At 43.7% G+C, this 20,081-nt stretch overlaps 1 protein-coding gene across 2 annotated transcripts in view; it reads right to left on the reverse strand.

The window, feature by feature from the left end:
• Positions 1–20,081, reverse strand: part of LPP (LIM domain containing preferred translocation partner in lipoma) — a 688,992-nt gene that overhangs the window by 613,248 nt on the left and 55,663 nt on the right. For both annotated transcript variants that reach the window (XM_027109047.1, XM_027109037.1), the window contains exon 2: positions 7,192–7,308. The gene's annotated coding sequence lies outside the window, so the exon portion shown is untranslated. The remainder of the gene's footprint in view (positions 1–7,191; positions 7,309–20,081) is intronic.

The raw sequence follows: 20,081 nt of genomic DNA on the forward strand, positions 1-20,081 counted from the left end.
GATATTTATAGGACACTCCATCCAAAAACAACCGAATACACTTTCTTCTCAAATGCTCATGGAACATCCTCCAGGATAGACCCTATCTTGTATCACTAATCAAGCCTCTGTAAATTTAAGAAAATTGAGATCGTATCAAGTATCTTTTCCGAACACAACACTATGAGATATCAATTACAGGAAAAAATCTGTAAAAAATACAAACACGTGGAGGCTAAACAATACACTACTAAATAACCAAGAGATCACTGAAGAAATCAAAGAGGAAATCAGAAAGTACCTAGAAACAAATTACAATGAAAACACGACGACCCAAAACCTATGGGATGCAGCAAAAGCAGTTCTAAGAAGGAAGTTTATAGCAATACAATCCTACCTCAAGAAACAACAAACATCTCAAAAAAACAATGTAACCTTACACCTAAAGCAATTAGAGAAAGAAGAACAAAAAAAACCCAAAGTTAGCAGAAGGAAAGAAATCATAAAGATCAGATTAGAAATAAATGAAAAAGAAATGAAGGAAATGATAGCAAAGATCAATAAAACTAAAAAAAAAAAAAAAGATCAATAAAACTAAAAGCTGCTTCTTTGAGAAGATAAACAAAATTGATAAACCATTAGCGAGACTCATCAAGAAAAAAAGAACACTCAAATCAACAGCATTAGAAATGAAAAAGGAGAAGTAACAACTGACAATGCAGAAATGCAAAGGATTATAAGAGACTACTACAAACAACTATATGCCAATAAAATGGACAACCTGGAAAAAATGGACAAACTCTTAGAAAAGCACAAACTTCCAACACTGAACAAGGAAGAAATAGAAAATATAAACAGACCAATCACAAACACTGAAATTGAGACTGTGATTAAAAATCTTCCAACAAACAAAAGCCCAGGACCAGATGGCTTCACAGGCAAATTCTATCAAACATTTAGAGAAGAGCTAACACCTATCCTTCTCAAACTTTTGCCAAATATAGCAGAGGGAGGAACACTCCCAAACACTTTCTATGAGGCCACCATCACCCTGATACCAAAACCAGACAAAGATGTCACAAAGAAAGAAAACTACAGGCCAATATCACTGATGAACGTAGATGCAAAAATCCTCAACAAAATACTAGCAAACAGAATCCAACAGCACATTAAAAGGATCATACACCATGATCAAGTGGGGGTTATCCCAGGAATGTGAGGATTCTTCCATATACGCAAATCAATCAATGTGATACACCATATTAACAAATTGAAGGATAAAAACCATATGATCATCTCAACAGATGCAGAAAAAGCTGTTGACAAAATTCAACACCCATTTATCATAAAAACCCTCCAGAAAATAGGCATAGAGGGAACTTACCTCAACATAACAAAGGTCATATACGACAAACCTACAGACAACATCATTCTCAATAGTGAAAAACCGAAACCATTTCCTCCAAGATCAGAAACAGGACAAGGCTGTCCACTCTCACCACTATTATTCAACATAGTTTTGGAAGTTTTAGCCACAGCAATCAGAAAAGAAAAAGAAATAAAAGGAATCCAAATCTGAAAACAAGAAGTAAAGCTGCCACTGTTTGCAGATGACATGATACTATACATAGAGAATCCTAAAGATGCTACCAGAAAACTACTAGAGCTAATCAATGAATCTGGTAAAGTAGCAGGATACAAAATTAATGCACAGAAATCTCTGGCATTCCTACATACTAATGATGAAAAATCTGAAAAAGAAATTAAGGAAACACTCCCATTTACCACTGCAACAAAAAGAATAAAATACCTAGGAATAAACCTACCTAAGGAGACAAAAGACCTATATGCAGAAAACTATAAGACACTGATGGAAGAAATTAAAGATGATACAAACAGATGGAGAGATATACCATGTTCTTGGATTGGAAGAATCAACATTGTGAAAATGATGGTACTACCCAAAGCAGTCTACAGATTCAATGCAATCCCTATCACACTACCAGTGGCATTTTTCACAGAACTAGAACAAAAAATTTCAGTTTGTGTGGAATTTCAGTTTGTGTGGAAACACAAAAGACCCCGAATAGCCAAAGCTGTGAAAGAAAAATGGAGCTGGAGGAATCAGGCTCCCAGACTTCAGACTATACTACAAAGCTACAGTAATCAAGACAGTATGGTACTGGCACAAAAACAGAAATATAGATCAAAGGAACAGTATGGAAAGCCCAGAGATAAACCCATGCACCTATGGTCACCTTATTTTTGATAAAGGAGGCAAGAATATACAATGGAGAAAAGACATCCTCGTCAATAAGCTGTGCTGGGAAAACTGGACAGCTACATGGAAAAGAATGAAATTAGAACACTCCCTAACGCCATACACAAAAATAAACTCAAAATGGATTAAAGACCTAAATGTAAGGCCAGACACTATCAAACTCTTAGAGGAAAACATAGGCAGAACACTCTATGACATAAATCACAGCAAGATCCTTTTTGACCCACCTCCTAGAGAAATGGAAATAAAAATAAACAAATGGGAGCTAATGAAACTTAAAACCTTTTGCACAGCAAAGGAAACTACAAACAAGATGAAAAGACAACCCTCAGAATGGGATAAAATATTTGCAAATGAAGCAACTGACAAAGGATTAATCTCCAAAATTTACAAGCAGCTCATGCAGCTCAATATCAAAGAAACAAACAACCCAATCCAAAAATGGGCATAAGACCTAAATAGACATTTCTCCAAAGAAGATATACAGATTGCCAACAAACACACGAAAGGATGCTCAGCATCACTGATCATTAGAGAAATACAAATCAAAATTACAATGAGGTATCACCTCACACCTGTCAGAATGGCCATCATCAAAAAATCTACAAACTGTAAATGCTGGAGAGGGCATGGAGAAAAAGGAACCCTCTTGCACTGTTGGTGGGAATGTAAATTGATACAGCCACTATGGAGAACAGCATGGAGGTTCCTTAAAAAAGTAAAAATAGAACTACCATATGACCCAGCAATCCCACTACTGGGCATATACTCTGAGAAAACCATAATTCAAAAAGAGTCATGTACCACAATGTTCACTGCAGTTCTATTTACAATAGCCAGGACATGGAAGCAACCTAAGTGTCCATCAACAGATGAATGGATAAAGAAGATGTGGCACATATGTACAATGGAAGATTACTCAGTTAAACTGAAATGAAATTTAGTTATTTGTAGTAATATGGATGGTCCTGGAGTCTGTCATACAGAATGAAGTAAGTCAGAAAGAGAAAAACAAATACCGTATGCTAACACATATATATGGAATCTAAAGAAAAAAAACAAAAATAGTTCTGAAGAACCTACGGGCAGGACAGGAATAAAGACGCAGAGGGAGAGAATGGACTTGAGGACACGGGGAGGGGGAAGGGTCAGCTGGGACGAAGTGAGAGAGTGGCATGGACATATATACACTACCAAATGTGAAACAGACAGCTAGTGGGAAGCAGCCACATAGCACAGGGAGATTAGCTCCCTGCTTTGTGACCACCTAGAGGCTGGGATAGGGAGGGTGGGAGGGAGATGCAAGAGGGAAGAGATATGGGGATATATGTATATGTATAGCTGATTCACTTTGTTATACAGCAGAAACTAACACACCATTGTAAAGCAATTATACTCCAATAAAGATGTTAAAGAAAAAAAAAAAGACCTGGGCAGAGAGCAGGCAGACGCCCTGTGAACCAGGAGTAAATATTTGGCAGCAATCTATACAGGACTCAGGGGGTTCTCCATCCATTCACCATCAGCCCCCCTCCACCACATAGTAGCCCAATGGGGGAGAACCTGAGAACTCCTGACAACCTAGGGCTCTGCCCAAGGTAGAGTACAAGTGTGTCCACTGTGCTGAGGTCAGGAAATAGAAGCATGTGGAATTAGGAGGAAGGAAACAAAAGAGCCAGCTCCACCTTCTACTTACATGGACAGCAAAACATCTCTGACAACTCATCCCTTGGTTACAGAACAGCCACAGGGCCTCAGGAGTCTGGATGAGTCCCTGCTCAGACCCAACAAATCCTTTTGTAACTTTTGAAGCAGTAACATAAAAGCATTAAAGTTGGCTACACAGATGGTCACACATGCCCAGAAATCACCTGACTGACAGGCTGCAGGGAGCCAAGACCTTCACCTCTGACGGAAGTGACCAATGCTTTGCTTCCGGCAGAGATTAATACCTGATTCTTCTGAGGACCAAAGAGGAAATATTAAAACTGAAAGCCCTTGGCTACCATCAACAATTGTACGCTAGTATCAACAGAGGAAAATAATTTCCTTCCTGACTCCCGCTAGGCCAGTCACGCCTAGAGCAGGTGTGATTATCTATTCAAACAATGCAAGTCTCAAACGGCTAGACTATAGCTTCTAGGGAATTTCTCAAAGCACTGAGACTTCCTCAGTCTCTGAATCTACCTCCCTCCACCTCCTGCTGCCTAGAGCAAAAACAAATATGGAAAGTAATCATGATACACAACTTCATCTCAACTTCATCCATGATCATTAAGCTAGGTTCCAGGTCTAGCTCCTTTCCAAGACTGCGGACAAATTACTGCCCATCCGGTCCTGGGGATGATGTGGGTACAGAGTTGGAAGGAAGGACACACACTGAGCATATACTATGCACCAGGAACAGTGCAGGGGATTGCACATTCCATTGTCTTATGTTTCTTTATATTCAAGATCAATATTTTTCTTTATTGTCAATGTCTTATTTTTCTTTATATTCTTTATGTTGAAACTAAAGAAGGAAACAAGTGTAATGACCTATCATGTATGGACCACACTTTACAGTTTGCAAAACAAGTTGGCATCTATCAACCCACTTGCTCTAAACAAACACGAGAGGTGGGCAGGACAACGATTATTATTCCTAATTCTCTGATCAGGGGAATGAAGGTGGAGGGATGTTGTTTTCGAGGGTTGCACATCTAATATTTGGCAGGTCTTCTGATACCCCATGCCACCATACTCACTGCCTTTTTATGCACTCGCAAACTTCTTAAGGTGTACTGGTCCCAGAAGCCTATTTCTGTCCAGTTATTTGTTTCATTCTCATAAAACCATGAAGTTCAGCCTCATCTGTGCTAGAATTCCTAAAGCTTTCCAACAGAGAATTGGCCAGCACCTGATAGAACACCCTCAGGAAAAGAGCCAGTCACTACCTTTGGATTTAGTCTTTCTATCCAGGAAAATGCACTGTGCACCTATTACGTGCCAGAGATCCCACTAGCCTGTGGAGCTACACATATGAGCAGGAGATGCTGCCCCTCTTCTGACTGCATTTTATATTCTTAAAGGCCATTGTCACGTGTGCCCTGCATCCTGCCTTTACCGGTCTCATTCCTGTAACAGTGGGACATCATTTCCGGTCCTCTCAGCATCCTAGTGTGGAGAGGCCAGTTGGCTAACGTCCCTTTCAGAGGAGGAGGCAAGGACTAAAGTCCAACACCCTAGGAGAGCCCCAACAGAAGGGTAGAAAAAAAGGTTTATGGTCGCCCACAAAGCCTTAGTCCTCTCTCTGCCCCGTATCAGCACTCACATACTCTTCGGAGGAACCACCTCTTCTCCACTGTGTAGCTGCCATAAGCTTCCAGGCAGGCAGCCAGCTCGTGACCAAGAGGGGAAACATCCTGAGGATGAAGCCAACACACACACAAGAGGGCAGAGCAAGGAGCACTGCAGAGAAACGGAGCCCAGGTCCTGCTCAAACTGAGCCTAAGGCCCACCTGACCTCGGGACTTGCCAGCTTCTGGCAGGGTCACCCACCCACGTCGTTCTCTCTGTACTGCAATCTGAGGCTGCGTCAGTGTTTTGGAAGACCACTGCTGGCTCATAATTAGCTTATGGACAACAGACGCTTCTGAGTTTCTTCCAACGTGCTCCTGGTAAGGTGCTCTCTCCCATTCTGTCACGACACACTCGATTTTTTGTTTGAATCCAAGTACAAGGCTTCATATTCATCACAATTTAATTTTAAGCACTGAAAAAACTCAGGCAGTAGAGCAGAGAACAAAGGTTTACATCTGATGCTCAAAGTATATGCTTAGGGCAAAACATCTCAGACCATGTTTGAAATGTTAACAGAGTCCAAGCAGTGGTTTCCAGCCTTTCATCTTATGCAGATCCATAAGTGCAAAGAACACTGGGTGTTCTTTAAATATACATGGATTAAGAAAGCAAAGGGTGACAAAATGTAACTGGAAACTCAGCCATACTTTTAAATGAAATTAGGTTTTATGGATCACAACAGCATCTGCTCCCTTTTGAAAAACTACACCATAAACATGGCAACACATATTATTTATCTGGTAAAAAGCCAGAGGTGGGGCATATAGGGACTGGCCCTGGAGATGGAGAGCAAAAATCTAGAATTCTAAACAGAAGCCTTTCCCAGAATCCCCCAGCTATTTTCCTCGGATCCCCCTACAGCCCAGGGTATCCCACACCATCGATTCTTTTCTAGAATACGATGTTCTACCTGCTATAAACACAGAGGAATTCCAAAACACAAGGGAAAGTTTCCCTTACCTGCTCACCATTCTCCTTTCTCAGTGTGCAACAGGATTCCAAGATTCAAACTCAGATCCCTGTGGAGCCCGTGCAGGCCCTTTAAGACACAGGTGCACACCCTTGACTAAGCGAATTTAGCTTCCCCTACCTCAAAGGGTTGATGTGAAAATACAGTAAGATCACAGAAGAAGCATCTTGCACCGGGGAGAGCAAGAGCCGCTCAATACTAGTAATTCTTTTCCTCAGAAACGCCCACAACACTGTTCATTGACACTTTCTTTCTGGTCCTTCAATTTCAAGAACACTTCCCTCCATGACAAAGGAGAAAGAAGGAAGCAATGCAATTATTGGCAATCTAAAATCCTCATTCGTCCAAATCTTCTTCCAATTTTCTCTTCCTGCCACCTTCCAAGAGCTGAGTCCTGCCTTTGCTTTGCCACACATTCTATTAGCATTATTATATCCTGTCCATTGCCAATGAACTCGGCTCAAGAAGACAGGAAGAACATTTTTGTTCTTCTTAGTTCTTAGCCCATCCTAGTTACCAGTGCCCATGCTTTAAATGGAAACCACTGCTTTTTAAAACTCATTAAAATATGCATATTGATTACAAAAGGAAAAAGGTTTCTTCTTTGCATAGGACTCACCAACTGCGGACAGATATCTTCCCTCCGATGAGTGTCCTGCAGAACAACAGAGAAAGCACTGAACTGGAATCAGGGGACTGGATTCTGTCTTCAGTTCCGCTTCCTCAATGTTCCCACCTGTGCAAATGGGAGAAGAAGGTTGCTTATGAATCTCTAGGATCTTACCAGCTGTAGAACTTCCCAAGTTTATGAACTTACTGGGTAAACCATACTGGGAATGAAGACCAGGCTTGAAACCCGCAAATCTAGTGGCTGACCTCGGTATCTCCTGAGCGGCCAGTCAGCTCCTCGCACTTCTATTTCACTAATGTGCCTTAGAATGATGAGGAAAGAGAAGGCTGGTACCCCAGTGTTCATACCTCAGCTTTCGGGGGGAATATGGCTTCATCATAATATCAGAAGTGAAAGAGATAGATCAATTAGATACTCACATTTTAGGCAAGAAAAAATTAACAGCAAAATCTGAACTACAATAAATAAAAAGAGACAAGGAGTATGAGTTTGGAGATAGATTTCTAACTATGGGATCTAGTGGTCGCTGTGAACCTCAGTTTCCTTGCCCAAAACATGAGAGCCAGTGAGCAGCAGAGGGCTGGACACCTTGATGCTTCCTGGGAAGTCCTCATTACTGGAGGACTTTATTTATTTCATTAAGAACAATCAGTTTCATTAAGAACAATCAGTGATTCTGCAATATATATTCCAACAGACAAGTATTCCAGGGTAGCTGGTTGTTACAAAACGTGTCTTCTGTAGACCCAGGGGAAATCCACATACCAGAAAAATGACTACTCCCATTTTCGTTGCTGTCATTTTAAACAGTATTGAACCAATCATACAACTGTTTTGTGAATATGATCCCATTCAATCTTCAAATACCTGTACAAGCTCAAAGTTGAGAGAGACCTTAAAAATGACCCACTTCAACTCTTCCAACTGACAGGAGAAGAACCTGGGGGCCAGAGGAGGGAGGTGGCCACGCAGGAGCACACCATTAGTGAGTGGCAGGCAGCCCAGGGCTCAAGTCCGGGGCTCGCTCCACTGGACCGAGGTACGGCCACTGTAACAGAAGAGGTCACCGACACTCGCTGGCAAGAGACCTGCCATCAGCCACGCAATCAGCTTCAGAGGAAAACCAGGACTTACACACCCAGACCTCAGAACACCGGCTTCAAAGCTCCTGCATAAACACATGAAAGAATGCTCACCATCACTAATCATTAGAGAAATGCAAATCAAAACTACAATGAGGTATCACCTCACACCTGTCAGAATGGCCATCATCAAAACATCTATAAACAATAAATGCTGGAGAGGGTGTGGAGAAAAGGGAACCCTCTTGCACTGTTGGTAGGAAGGTAAATTGATACAGCCACTATGGAGACCAGTATGGAGGTTCCTCAAAAAACTAAAAATAGAACTACCATGTGACCCAGCAATCCCACTACTGGGCATATATCCTGAGAAAACCATAATTCAAAAAAAGTCATGTACCACAATGTTCACTGCAGCTCTATTTACAATAGCCAGGACATGGAAGCAACCTAAGTGTCCATCGACAGATGAATGGATAAAGAAGATGTGGCACATATATACAATGGAATATTACTCAGCCATAAAAAGAAACGAAATTGAGTTATTTGTAGTGAGGTGGATGGACCTAGAGTCTGTCATACAGAGTGAAGTAAGTCAGAAAGAGAAAAATAAATACCATATGCTAACACATATATATGGAATCGTAAAAAAAAACAAAAGGTTCTGAAGAACCTAGGGGCAGGACAGGAATAAAGACGCAGACAGAGAGAATGTACTTGAGGACACAGGGAGTGGGGAGGGTAAGCTGGGACGAAGTGAGAGAGTGGCATGGACTTATATATACTACCAAATGTAAAATAGCTAGCTAGTGGGAAGACGCCGCATGGCACAGGGAGATCAGCTCCGTGCTTTTTGACCACCTAGAGGGGTGGGATAGGGAGGGTGGGAGGGAGACGCAAGAGGGAGGAGATATAGGGACATATGTATATATGTATAGCTGATTCACTTTGTTATACAGCAGAAACTAACACACCATTGTAAAGCAATTATACTCCAATAAAGATGTTAAAAAAAAAAAAAGTTTTTGCATATAGCCCAACAGCAGAAAAAGACTAAGTTGGGAAAATGGAGTATAATCAAGGTGAGTCCAGCAAAGCAATGTGTTTCCTGAGAGCTAGCGCTCTTGACGGGCATTCGAAATTTCAAAGCCATCTCACTAAAATGAGAGAAAGGCATAATTTCAAACTTGCTGAGGGGATGGAATGTGAGGAGTCCAACACTGGCTCTGTGAACAGTAAAATCTCAAAAACAATAAATAAATAAAAACAAAAAGACCCCACCTCCAAGCCCCAGGAAACCTAAGCTTCTCCTTGCAGAGGGAGATATCAATCATACCCTTTCTACAACAGCAGCAAAGGGCAGCTGACTTCCCAGATTTTCAAACCTGGGAAGCTGAAAGGTAAAGCTCTCCACCTTGGGCCTGGGGCAATGTCTCAGGCACTGGCTAGCTTCTCTCCATGCACAAATGAACAGGGTTACCCTTTTCCACTGTCAACTTTTCTTCTAACAATTTTTTTTCTTCTTTTCCATAAAGAGAACAAGCAGTTCTGCTAAAAAACCACTGTGAAATGATTGAAGTTCTCATGCAAACAAACCATTAGCAGAGTTCAAATGCAATTTAAATTACCAGTTGTTAAAGTGCGCCTCGATTTCTCTGTAAGTTTCCAAGGAGAATTACATACTATACACCATTTAATTGGTTGTTTTCTATTTTTTAACATCCATTTATTCCCCCCCCCATTTTATTTTCAGAAGTGTCTATAAAAGCTTCCCTTTAAAAAATTATACATTGTTGAATAGATTAAACCTGAAGATTGGAAAGTAGCAGAGAAACAGCTGCAGGATTACGCAGCTCAGCAGAAACTGATGGTTCTGACACCACAAGACATGCAGAGTTTTAAAATCTTAGGAGTCACCTGATGGTGCCCTCACTGTTTACAGATGAAGACGTTGAAACCCTGAAAGGGAAAGGGAGGCTTGGCCCAAGTCCTCTCACTGGTCAGTGATAGGCGCCAGGTGAGAACTCCCTACCTCCCAGCCCCGTGCTGCCTCTTCCCACTACCACATGTTGGAGGAGATGATGGGAAATGCTCAACAGATTTAATTTCCACCTGTAATTTTTTTTCTTAAAGAAAATATGAAGTCATCTTCAAATACACCCCTGACCTCAAAAGTGCAGCTGGCCAATGGCAAATATCTCCCCAAGAGGGAGAAAGAGAAGTACAGGCTGATGAATGAGTGCCGTCAAAGGAGCTCCAAATGAGCAGATTCCTGGCAGGAAAAGTCAAGACACTCTTCTAGACTCATTAAACAAGTTATGGGACATTAAGACTGCCGATTTCCATTGCTTTATCTGGCCCAGAACTTGTGGCTGCCCTGGAATGAAGGGATAAAGGCAGGTCTTGTCACTTCTGTAAATGGAAAGGTTTTCTAGAGGCCATCACAAGTACAGGGCGAAGTTCAAGGCTTTGCTATGGGACCTGTGTAAATTATTTAACCTCCCTGAGCTCAAGCTTTCCTGTCTTCAAAGTGGGGCTAATATCACCTACCCATCAGGGTGTATGAAATCATTTCTTGGGATGCCGTACCCAGCATGCAAAGCACAGAGCCTGCAGGCAGTGTGCATTAATCAATTCTCACCCCCTCATCTTCCAAAGCTTCTATCTACAAATACCCAAAGCCTATGGTTCTGTGGTTCTAATTTATTAGAACTATAACTGAGCCTTATAAGCCATGTATGTTCACTAGGCCTGCTAGATACTGTGTGTCCCCTGACTGTAAATTCATTTATTTCGTCATCCAAAAAATAAAACAAAATACATGCCTGAAAACTTACACATCCATGCATTTTCCACCAAAAGCAAACTCTTTGGAACCGCTATCTAAAAATGTCCTTCGAATCCAATTGATGAGCCAGACAGTAGTAAAAACCCCAATTTAATGCCCAAGACCTCATTTCAACTGTCCATCAGCCCTATGAAAAAGATTTCCCAATTGTCCACTGAGGAAACTAAGGGTCAGGGAGGTCAAACAACTGTCTAAGATTTGGGGGCTAGTAAATGGTAAAGCCTTTGACCCCAAGTCTTCAAAATCAAGCTCCATGACCTGTGTTTTATTATTTTGCAGTTAAAACTATACTATGGACAGCTGTTCTGCTAGAGGCAGAAATATACCTGGAAAAAAATCTTCTGCTGTGTTCACATTTTAAAACAAAGTCTGAACTTGCAAACTAAAAAGTGTTCACATTAAAAGCAGATAGATCCTTCTTGAATGTCACCCTGCTGTTATGGTCTTTTTTTTTAATTTACTTTATTGAAGTAGAGTTGATTTACAATGTTGTGTTAATTTCTGCTGTACAGCAAAGTGATTCAGATATATATATGTATGTATATATGTATATTCTTTTCCAATATGGTTTATCACAGGATATTAAATATAGTTCCCTGTGCTATACAGTAGGACCTTGTTGTTTATCCATTCTATATATAATTGATTGCATCTGCTACTTCCAAATTTGCAATCCATCCCTCCCCCACCTCCCCTTCCCCTTGGCAACCACAAGTCTGTTCTCTATGTCTGTGAGGCTGTTTCTGTTTCATAGATAGGTTCTTTTGTGTCATATTTTAGATTTCACATGTAAATGATATCATATGATATTTGTTTTTTTTTTTCTGACTTACTTCACTTAGTATAGTAATCTCTAGGTCCATCCATGTTGCTGCAAATGGCATTATTTCATTCTTTTTTATAGCTGAGTAGTATTCCATTGTGTATATACAGCACATCTTCTCTATCCATTCATCTGTCAATGGACTTTTAGGTTGTTTCCATATCTTGGCTATTGTGAATAAGGCCGCTATAAACATAGGGGTACACGTATCTTTTCGAATTATAGTTTTGTCCGGATATACACCCAGGATTGGGATTGCTGGATCGTATGGAGAAAAGGGAACAACCCTACATTGTTGGTGAGAACATAAATTGGTGCAGCCACTATGGAAAACTGTATGGAGGTTCCTCAAAAAACTAAAACTAGAAGCTGCCGCATGATCTTGCCGCTACGTCTTAAGTGAAATAAAGAGCTCAGAGCCCTGGCACTAAGCAGACATCTGCCAGGTATGTGAGAAGCAGGCCTGAGAAAGGTTAGCAATGAGCTAATATCAGGGCAACTCAAAAACATTATTCAAATGTCTGGGCTCATGATCAAATGAATCACGGGTAATCCTAGCATGAGCTTCTGAACACCCCCCGGCGCAACTGTTAGCTGCCACGATGTCGATGCCCTGCATTCAGAGGTGCACAAAACAGGCATTTGCTGGTACCTCCTGTCCTTAAGAAGGCAGAGTGTACGGGCCTCGCAGATACAGGCGCTGAGTCAGACATGCCTTGAGCTCTCAAAGAGCTCACAGGTTCAAGAGGGACACACTCGCCCGTGACAAGACAGAAGGAAAAGTGTGCAAAGTACCAGTACGTGCAGTGCCCTTTTGAGGGTCAGGAAGAGCTCTGCGGATGATGCCTTCTAAACTGGGCCTGAAGACCTGAGAGGATTTCCAAGTATGAGGAGGAGGGAAATAGGCGCAGAGAACACAGTGTGCTAAGGCCTTAAGGAGACGAGTTCAGGGTGTTCTTCTTGGGGAAAGTGACTAATCTGGTGAGGCCAGTGGCAAAAATACATGGAGGGAGGTGGTGGGACATGAGGCTGGAAAGGAATGCTGTGGCCAGAACATGGAGGACCTGGTGTGCCAGGCTAAAGCACGGGCTCTTGAGACTCATGGCTACCGCATTTTGGAAAATGACACAAGAGAAAGTTAAATGGAACTGAATCCCCTTCCGTAATCAGCTTCCAAGCACAGCAAGGGTGGGAGTGTCTACACGAAAGCTTCCTCAGGAGGGACCCTTCTCTGGGGCCCCACCCAGAGAAGTCAGAGGAGAGGGTGGCCCTCAGAGTTGCCCCAAACCCACCCCTCCATTGACACTTTGCTCTAGTCCGGAACACTCACCCACGGAAGACCCAGAAAAGAAACCAAGTCTCGTGTTCCAAACAGGATTTCCATTCCGCCTTTAGGGAAATGTCAGCACTACGCAATCTGATGAACCAGAAGAACACAGGCTAAACACAAGCTCTAGCCTCTTTTCTGTCACTCAAGAAGCAGGAGCCAGAGGCCTATCCAGCACATGCTACGTGTGCTCGAAGTTCCATATCACAGAGCTCCCAGCCGGGCTGGCACCCCGTGACTGGGGCCTTGTAATGAGCCTAAACTCAGTGATGCCACCAGTGATGTTATAAGGAAACCTTTCCCTTAAAGGAGACTTTGTGGCAGGTCCCGTATGTCAAAGGCACAAGCAAGATGGGACCCTTCCTGCCCTTAAAGAGCTCCCAGTCTAGAAACAGAGATAAAACATTAAGTAGGTGATGGCAGGTGCCACAGAAGCAGCACAGATGACAGCACAAATCTTCCTAACAAGCTGTGGCTTGGTGTGATTATTTGTACCCACTTGACAGATGAGGCAACTCATCAGGTTAACTGACCTCACAGATCACACAGCTGGGAAGCATCAGAGCCAAAACTCAAATCCAGATCCCATGCCTGTAAGCACCATACGGTTATACTTTACTGCCTCCCGGCCCACTGTGTTGTGAGTTAGCAGAACAGAGAGATCGCTTCTAAGGGAGTATGGACGGTAGGGAACGGATGGTGATCAGAGGTTACTTCATTCAGAAGGTGGCATCTGTGCAGAAGTTTACAGGAGAAGCAGGAGTTCTAGGGATGAAGATGGGAGAGTTCATCTCAGGCTAGAAGAACAGCATGAGTTACAGCAGGAAGGTGAAAAAAATGAGTGAGCGGGAACATCAAGGGTGTTCACAAGCTACTGCTGTCTGGTTATGATGAGCCCTGGGTAGCAGGGGCAGTTTTTACTTAAATGCCAAAAATACTAGGAAAATGTTACGAATAACAAAATAAGTGAATTAAAAGTCAGGGGAATGCCGCTGAATATACTAGGGAAATAATAAATGTTTCAAAGCAGGACTGTGGCATGGTCTCAGCTTTCCTTGGGATTCTGTGCTTCAGCGCTAAGACCATGCACTAACCTTTCAGGACCTGGGCCAGAGTCAGGAATAAAGGGCCTTCAGGTCCTTTCAGGTCAATGTATAGCGGGACCCTGGACCCTCTGGAGGTTAGGCCTTCTATACCTATCTCACGGATCCTGACCTTCTCGAGAAGAGTTTCTACAGATAACTAAATGAATTCCAGGCCCTCGCTGGAGCATAAGTACCCCCCAGTTGGTAAAAAGAGCATGGAGTACAGGACGGGAGTTATAGAATCAAAAGACCTTACACTTGATTCTTGGATTCTCCACTGATTAACCATGGAATGCTGAGCAAGTCACTTCCTTTTAACGAAGGCACAGTTTCCTCGGTTGTAAAATGGAAACGATCATACTTACATAGCTAGGTTCTTGTGAGCATTAACAAGGAATCTGTGAGATTAAATATAAGGATACGTGTTTCTACATGTGGGGTGACATGTTTAGAATAGGTGCTCCCCCGAAAGCCACCACATTGATAGAAATAGTATAAAAACTGCCCAATCCTCCTGGTGAAGCATCTAAATCTGGAATTGCCAACAATCTTCCCCCTGTTGAAAATTAAGCTATATTCCCCAGGCAAAGTCATTACATCTTTTTGTGCCAAATTGTTTTCATCTTTTAAATGACCCAGTAATCCCACTTTGGGCAATATACATAAGGGAATAATCCAAAAGGAAAAAAAGAAGGCAATTTGTTCAGAGATGTTATTCATAGTGCTATTTCTAGCTCCTTATATATCCCTCTATTATAGCACTTATCTCACTGTGCTGTAATTATCCACTCCCATACGCCTCCAAATTATCTTTGAATCCATCCCCGGCACCTAGCACAATGCCTGGCATACAGTAAGAACTCAATAAATGTTTGTTGACTGAATGGGTAATATACGAGAGAAATTTTAAAAGAAATTCAAGTGAGCAAAAACAAAACATTGTTTTTAAGAGATGATGCTAAAAGAGTGTAAAAAAAAACCCCAAAAAAACAGGGCTTCCCTGGTGGCGCGGTGGTTGAGAGTCCGCCTGCCGATGCAGGGGACGCGGGTTTGTGCCCTGGTCCGGGAGGATCCCATGTGCCGCGGAGGGGCTGGGCCCGTGAGCCATAGCCGCTGGGCCTGCACGTCCGGAGCCTGTTGCTCCGCAACGGGAGAGGCCACAACAGTGAGAGGCCCGCATACCGCAAAAAAAAAAAAAAAAAAAAAAAAAACACTGGCAACTATAGACTGCAAACTATTTGAAGAGGAGTTTGTCAAGAAGCCTCAGGAGTGAATTTCAGATGACTTTGTCTATAATCTCTGAGCATCTCCAGGCTTAGGCCAAGTGCAGTATAAGATCGCCATGAGACACCCTGGGAAAAGGTCACATGCTAGGTCACTTTGGCCTGGTGGCCAGAGCACGAGGCCCGGTCAGGAATCTTGGATTCCCAAACTGACTCAGCCACTACCTAACATTGACTAATCACCTAACTTCTCTGAGACCAGTTTCTCCATTGAAAATTGGAGTACTTACAGGGAAGTCCAGCCCATGAAAAGGAATTACAGGGAGCAGGGCAAGGTCCAGCAAGTGTGAATTCAAATGTAAATAAAAGAGGAGGGCTGAGGGGTACCCTTGGACCAGGGTCCCCAAGGCAAGGTGGGGCTTTGAAGCCCCAGCTCTTCCGGGCCCCCACTGAGCCTTCGAAATCCATCTGACAGGGTGGTTGAAGGCGCCTCACCACAGAGTTTACCGGAGGCAGGAGTCTCTGCAATAACAGAGGACACATCAAGGAAAAACCGTATGTTAAATATGGCCCAAGAAGTCAACATCACTCTGATGTTCTGTATCCTTGGTGGGAAAGAATGCTTTATACAAATACCCAGAAAGAGCAAAGGAAGCGGCACGTTCTGCGGGGCTCATCGTGGGGCGTTCCAGCAGCTCTCAGCCGGGAAGTCAGAGGCAGGAAGCCACTGCCCTCCGGTCCTTGGCCAGAAGCTCAAAGCTAGAAACCAAAGCGGGGAGCACTCAGACTCCTTAGTCCAAACCAGCTGCACGTCTGCGCACCCCACTCCACCTCCATCGGGGTCTCTCAGATTGCTGCCCACTTGAGCTTGACATTTCTCTGGAAGAAACTGCACCTGACATCCTACAGAGTTAGACGATCCCACCAAAGCATGTCATGAACCCATCCCCTTCTCTCTGGTTCCACTTCGACTACCCTAATCACTGTGACTACCACCTTTCACCTGGATTATGGCTTGCTTCTACTCCTTGCAATGCGTTTCCCCCACAGAAGTCAGAATGACGCTGGTAAACGTGACTCAGATGCTTCCCTGAGCATCTTCACACCTCAACTCAGCTCCAAGCCCCTTCTCAAGCTCACTGACGCCTACCAGCCACGGCCTTGCCCTCATCTCATGCTTCTCCCCCAGCAGTCCACTACCTTCTGGCACACTGGTCTCCTCTGTTCCTCAAACACAAACTCATTCCCACTCCACAGCCCTGGCACTGGCCTTGCCCTCTGCCTACAATGCTCCCTGCCCAACCCCGACTTTCCCATGGCTGGCTCCTTGTCATTCAGACCTCAGCTTAAACATCACTTCCTGGGCTCTTCCTCATTCCCTCACGGGCAGAGCACCCTCTGTGAACCCTCCTAAGCGTTACTTATTATTCTCTGCTGTTTACATGTTCATCTATTATCTGCCTCCTCCACACAACCCTACTAGAATGTAAGTTCCAAGGGATCATTGTTTTGTGTGTCTTTTTCTTCACTCTAAACCCAATACTGGATCAGCGCCCAGAGCAGTAAGAGGCACATAATTGGGAATCCAATAAAGACTTAATGAAATTAGATGAATGCGTGCCACAGATGACAGAAGCCTCAAAGGCTGCGTCAAGGCAAGTAGCCCAGCACTGCGGCTAACATCCTGGGCTTTGGAGTCAGACGCGGATCACTGATTCTTGCAGTCAGGAGTTGTAGGAGTTCAGGCAAGTTTTCCCACTTCTCTAGGCCTTATTTATCTCAACTAAAAAGGGGACAACAGGACTTCCCTGGTGGCGCAGTGGTTAAGAATCCGCCTGCCAATGCAGGGGACACGGGTTTGAGCCTTGGTCCGGGAAGATCCCACGTGCCGCGGAGCAACTAAGTCTGTGCGCCACAACTCCTGAGCCTGTGCTCTAGAGCCCGCAAGCCACACTACTGAGCCCACGTGCCACAACTACTGAAACCTGCGCGCCTAGAGCCCATGCTCCGCAACAAGAGAAGCCACCGCAATGAGAAGCCCGTGCACTGCAACGAAGAGTAGCACCCACTCGCCGCAACTAGAGAAACCCTGCATGCAGCAATGAAGACCCAACGCAGTCATAAATTAATTAATTAATAAGGAAAAAAAGAAAAATAATATTAAGGGTGGGGCGGGAATGTGGGGAGAATTAAAGGAGATAAACCATGTGGAACGCCTAGAACAGGGCTCACCACAGACGAAATGTTCGCTGTCATCAACTGCAGCCCCATCTTCCAGGCGGGAAAACTGAGCCTCAGAAAGGTGCATGCGCGTTCGCCCAAGTTAGACACTGAGTTAACAGCAGAGTCAAGTTAGAAAATCTCCTTTTTAGTCTCTGTCCACTGCTCCACAGACCAGTTATTCCTTAGACAATAATGATAACAAAAATACCTGATATCATGTCATCGATTTATATATTCTGCCTTGTTCCAGAAAAAATCTGAAGTACCTGACAAAAGATGCACACCGTTCATGATTTTTTTAAAAATAATAAAATTGGGAAGGGAGATGGAAAAATAAGGTGAAGGAAAGGGACAGAAATGTAAGCCATATGTCTCATACCATTTGCTAGAGGTGGGCTTCACATTTGGCTCTGAGCTTCCCAGAGGCCAATATAAACCAGAGGGAAATACCTGTGTACATATGGTCCTTGGGAACACTTGGTTACTGAAATGTCACAGCACTGTGTGAGGAGGTGTCACCACCCAGGTGAGAATCACCCTGGTTTTTCACACTCTTGCCAGCTGAATTCCACCATCTGCTTACTCCTGATCACATGCACTCTAAAGCCACACGACCTGGGTTCAGATCCCAGCTCCACTACTGACTGCATGGTGTTGGACAACTTATTAACTCCTCAAAGCCTCAGGTTCTTCCGCTATAAAATGGAGGTAAAAAATAGTACCTAAATTAAATGTGGTGGTATATATACAATTTATTACTATTCAGCCATAAAAAAGAAGGACATTCTGACAAATGCTACAACATAGATGAACCTTGAAGACATTATGCTGAGTGAAAGAAGCCAGTCACAAAAGGACAAATACTGTATGATTCCACTTCTGTAAGATACCTAGAAAATTCAAATTCTTAGAGACAGAAGGCAGAATGATGGCTGTCAGGGGCTGGGGGAGGGGAAAATGAGGAGTAAAAGTTTCATAGGTACAGAGTTTCAGTTTTGCAAGATGAAAAGCATTCTGGAGATTGGCTGTCCAATATATGACTGTACTGAACACTACCGAGCTGTACACTTAAAAACGGTTAAGATGATGGGGTTTCCCTGGTGGCGCAGTGGTTGAGAGTCTGCCTGCCAATGCAGGGGACGCGGGTTCGAGCCCTGGTCCGGGAAGATACCACATGCTGCGGAGCAACTAAGCCTGTGCGCCACAACTACTGAGCCTGCGCTCTAGAGCCCGCGAGCCACAACTACTGAGCCCGCATGCCACGACTACTGAAGCCTGCGTGCCTAGAGCCCGTGCTCCGCAACAAGAGAAGCCACCGCAGTAAGAAGCCCGTGCACCGCAACAAAGCAGAGAAAAGCCCGCACCCAACAAAGACCCAACAAAGCCAAAAATAAAATAAATAATTTTTTTTAAAAAATGGTTAAGATGGTAAAAATCGTTACGTGTATTCTACCAAAATTAAAAATACAATTAAAACAATAGTACCAACTGAATCACTTTGCTGTACAGCAGAAATTAACACAACATTGTAAAGCAACTATACTTCACTCAAATAATTTTTAAATAAATAAGTAAATACCCCCCCAAATAGTACCTACTGACAGGTAGCTGTAGTGGTGAATCAATGTAGGTCAAGTGCTTAGCCCAGTGCCTGGCGCCCAGAGAGCAGTCAGTGCATGTCAGTTCTCCTTATGGGCAGTCAAAGCATTCCCATTGGTACTACCAACCCTAACCTCTTGGTGCCCATGGTCAGCATCACAGCGGGAAAACATCCCAAGCCTCCATGCTTCAAGGTAGGCTCCTCCCACCTGGTGAACAGAGCCTACAATCACGGCCCAGGCACAGCGGGTAGGAGGAGGTGGGGTGCGCGCAGGTTCCCGGGAGGGAAGTCCCTGTCTCTTCTCCCCCGTGCTTCAGAGCCGCTTAGAGAGCTGCTTCCCCTCCCTTCCTCACCGACCACACAAGCTCAGGTGTCAGGGCACTTTCTCCCCACTATTGTGATCTGTCACCTAACGCCATGGGCATCAAAGCACTTCTCCAAAACACATCTCCAACATCTTTCCTGCACTAGAGAAAGGGGCCCCCAAGCTGATCAGAAACTGATCTGACTACGAAGAGTTACTCATTAGGGCCGTGTAACATCGCGGGGACTGTAGTGGGGTGGTGCCCTCCTGGTCTCTGTCGAATGCTGCTGTCACATCAAAGAAGGCTAAAGAAGTCTGTGTGTGTGTGTGTGTGTGTGTGTGTGTGTGTGTGTGTGTGTGTGT

This window comes from Aethalodelphis obliquidens, unplaced genomic scaffold (assembly GCF_003676395.1).
Source record: "Aethalodelphis obliquidens isolate GAN/ISIS:26980383/991018 unplaced genomic scaffold, ASM367639v1 scaffold1, whole genome shotgun sequence".
Taxonomy (NCBI): domain Eukaryota; kingdom Metazoa; phylum Chordata; class Mammalia; order Artiodactyla; family Delphinidae; genus Aethalodelphis; species Aethalodelphis obliquidens.